Consider the following 4,110-nt stretch of genomic DNA (forward strand, 5'->3'; position numbering starts at 1 on the left):
GGGCGGTTGGCTAACCCATGGGACTGGATGGGGTTAGGCTGGACTGATGGATCCGTAAATCGAGACTCAAACTTTTGTTTTTACGATAGAAAAAAATAAATCCCGGACAGTAACTGTTCTATGGATAGGAATCAACGGCTGTGCCTCTTGAATGGGGAAAAAAGCGTTGATCCCAATGATCCAAGTGCAAGTTTCTTTCTTGAACTGACTAAGTATCTTATAGATGTAATTGGATCATCTCGATCAGAAATGATCTTGACTACGTTAGAGTAAAAAGTTACCCTGGTGGAATCGCCCGTGCTTTCCGGTAAAGGAAGTTTTTCCGGGTTCGGTTTTGGAACAACCGACGGATTAGTCGCTTATCCGGATATCCGTGGGTGAGGCCCCGAGTGTGGGACCCCTGTCCCGCGCGAGAAGCGCTACTTCCGCTGCCAGTACCCCGAATCCGTTGCTCGGTGGGAACAGGGATCTTACATATATGCACATATAAGGTGCATATAACATACTTCCCCTCTCTCAAAACATTGCACTCTTATAATGAAAAGAAAGAAATCTACGCTGAGCATTCTCAACCGACTCCCAAGTCGAATCCTCTATTTCCCTATCTTTCCACCCAATTTCCTTGAATTCAAGTACATTTTCAAGTTTATGTGGAACACAGAATAAATCTTTGACTTCAACAAGCTCTTGAGAGGAGTTATTGTGTTATCCTCACCTCCCAGTTTCTCTTTCAATCTACTAGCCTAAAAGACTGGATGAACTCTAACATCTAGAGGTAGTTTTAGTTCATACGCAACCATGCCAATCGGACGTATAACTCAAATAGACCACAATATCTAGGAGATAAATTCGAGCATTTTCCTGTTGACAAAGTCTGAGAGTCTTTAGGAACTCTTAAATAAACCAATGCTTCTGGTTCAAAAGACCGAAGTGAGCATCCTCTATCAGCATAAAACCGTGCCCTATCCTAAGCACTCCTGATAGAATCCTGAGCTAGGGTTAGCATTTCCTACATATCTCACAAGAAATCCCTCTATGCATCAAGCTCAATATCCTTAAGACCGACATCAATAGGTTCCCTGGGTTGATACGCATACATAAGCATGAACGGACTAAAACCAATACCGTATAAAGCGATTGCAAGTACAGTAGTGGGCTGCCATAACCAAGCGTGGTAACGCTTCATGCAACGGATTTGCAACAAAAACTCTTGCGTAAACACCAATGATACGAGCCTCAAATGCATCAACAATCACATTATAACCTTCCTTTCCTTCTCCAACTTTGATCGTGCAAGCAGTCATGCACTCATGGTTCCCTAATTTGAGCCCATCAAATCCAACAAGCGTATCCACCTACAACCAACAAGAACAATGTATAAGAGATGATGATGAGCTGATTGTAAGCCTTGTGCAAGTCAAAACAGAAACTTAGAGTTTGTTATGTTTACCTAATACGCTTTTTTATTGGTATTCTCATCTTCACTAAGATGAAGGGAATTTGTGATGCAATCCCGTGTTTTTCTTTCTCCTTTTCAGCGATGGCATCAAAAACATAGCCATGTATGCCTGAGACAAACTGTGTGGCAAGTCTTTGCCCTCTCTTTGTAGTTGACAATGAAGGGTTGTTAAGATTGGCACTTAGGAAATCGTGCAACCTTGGTCCACCCCACATCTTTGCAACCTCAAACATAGCCTTGGTGTTTTCACTGTACCTTCGTCCTCTATTTGACCTCAATAAATTTGTAGCTACATCCTGTAAGAAGTCCCATAAGGCAGGTTTACCACCAAACTTTCCTAGTCTATGGGATTCTACTATATTGCTACAAAATCTCTGTAAATCCTTTCGGTTAAGAGACTCCATGTTTGCTTCTCTTAAAGTTCGTATCCTCATCACTGAAAGCACTGCAATCTGAGATTTTGCCCACCATAGTTTGAGTGAGATCTCTTGCATGTTTTTTGGCCACTATAGCTGTTTGTCTAAGCTCTGTTCTAGTGAAGAAATCTAATCTTCTTCCACCATCAATTCCCCTATTGCCTCTCTTCTTATCGACGGTCTTCTCTCTGTACAATCTCATCCTAAAATCATGGAGCTTTGATATCCCTTTGCAGTGGCTACATGAAAAGGCTTCAAATGGTTGTCCGTTACTAGAAACACGTAGACAACTAATGTGACGAAAGCATCCATCTATGTGAAAGGTAGAAGTTCCATCATATAAGGTTGCCTTACTATAAGGCTTTGTAAACCAAAACTTACCAGCACATTGGTCATCCAACAAGGGATTTATGCAAACATTCTTGTTGTTCACTTTAATCTCATGACTCCACAAACCCCAACATAATAAATTTAGACTTGTTAAAGAAGTTTCACCTTCTTCATGGTTATTGAGAGAAGAGGAGCCACCCATAGTAGTTGAGCTTGCAATTTTTGTAGAAATCACAAAATTACTGAGTGATATTTGCTTTGGCTTGTGTTTCTTCTCCTTTTGAGGACGCCCGCATAATCCCGTGAACAATGGCTTGGACCTTTCCTTCTCTTTTGCAACTGCCTTGTTATGGGTATTGGACTTTGTGTGCTCGGTAAGAACTATATGCAAATCAGATCTTGGAGGACATAAGGGCAACCATGCATCATCGTACTTACATCTCACTCGAACAAAGCTCTTGTCTTTCAAATCATGTAGTGTCACTTCTACGACCTCAAAATCCCAGCCTATGTACACACAAGACATGATTAAAAAAAGTTATAAAATTGAAACTCTATTCTAAAGACATATTGAACCTATGACTAGAACTTAACAATAATACCTATGAATAGAACTTAACAATAATACATTCATATTGAACCTATGAATAGAACTTAACAATAATACCTTCATTTGTTGCCATATAAGAATGCAATTTCTCTATTGAAGCCTCTATGACTTGTCTATCACCCTCTTCATGCTCAGTGACTCCATGGTGCATAGCTTCTTTTCGAAGCCCACGAAAAGCCATGTAATTCTTCTCATGTTTTTTGCTCTCCAATATGTGGGTCCTCATGAAGTTAGCGAAGCAATTATAAGCATCTTTCTTCCCTTCTACCGAGCCTTTTCCATATAAAGAACCACATTCATGACACCATATTCGTATACGGGGCTGCCCATCAAAGTCTTCTGTATGCAACTCAAACCTATCATCCCTTGGGATATTCATTACTTTCAAATTTGATCTTGTTCTATCGCATTCTTGTTGCCAATGCTCTAGAACACTTGCGCTCAATAATGTGCTAGAAATCCTTGAACATGGGTTGCTTTGAGTATCATGATTTTCTTCAACGTTTGCTTGAATGCATTGTCTTTTACTCGGAGAAGATTCCCATGGCGCCCAAAAAATAAGATCGCACACTTAATACCTACATAGCACAAAAATTGATCAAATAAGAGGATTACTTGGTCCATGCATAAAACCAATTTATCATAGCAAAAGAAGAGATATCATTATGATCATCTTGCAAGGACATACATTCTAACATTGTCCCTATCAAATATTATTCATACTCCAATTATACACTGAGAAAGAGTATTTGAATAATTTTAAGCTACTATGATTTTCTCTCTCACCACATGGAAATACATTTCCCTCTCTCCATGAACCTTCCAAAACCCCTCATCAAAGTGCATTTTGTAGGTAGAAGCTTCTTGACATAAGAAGACTTGTAAAGCTTTATTTTAGAATTGACTCTCTAAAGAATCATTAGAGAACTTGTAAAGCTTTATTAAGAATTGACTCTCTAAAGAATCATTAGAGAAGAAACTATGCATGCATGTAGGCACTTACCTACCTACTCCATGTCATATGAGCTCACATGTCACCAAAATCTCACACCCTCTCTAAAATGGATTTTATATAAGCAAAGGTGAACCCCATAGCAAAGTTCAAAAACACTTCTTATCACAGGACTATCTAATGAGCTATGCACTTTTGGTTATATGTAGACATCTATCACTCTCCTACAAACAAGTAGCTCCCATCCTTTGAAAACCCACACTATGCTTACTTATAAATCTAAAAAGAAGTGGCATTGCATTGTACAAGGAAAATAAACTTACAAGAAAATAGAAGAATCTCT

The sequence above is a fragment of the Cibotium barometz genome, chromosome 34, assembly GCF_041138505.1.
Source record: "Cibotium barometz isolate CiBa-2024 chromosome 34, ASM4113850v1, whole genome shotgun sequence".
Classification (NCBI taxonomy): Eukaryota; Viridiplantae; Streptophyta; class Polypodiopsida; order Cyatheales; family Cibotiaceae; genus Cibotium; species Cibotium barometz.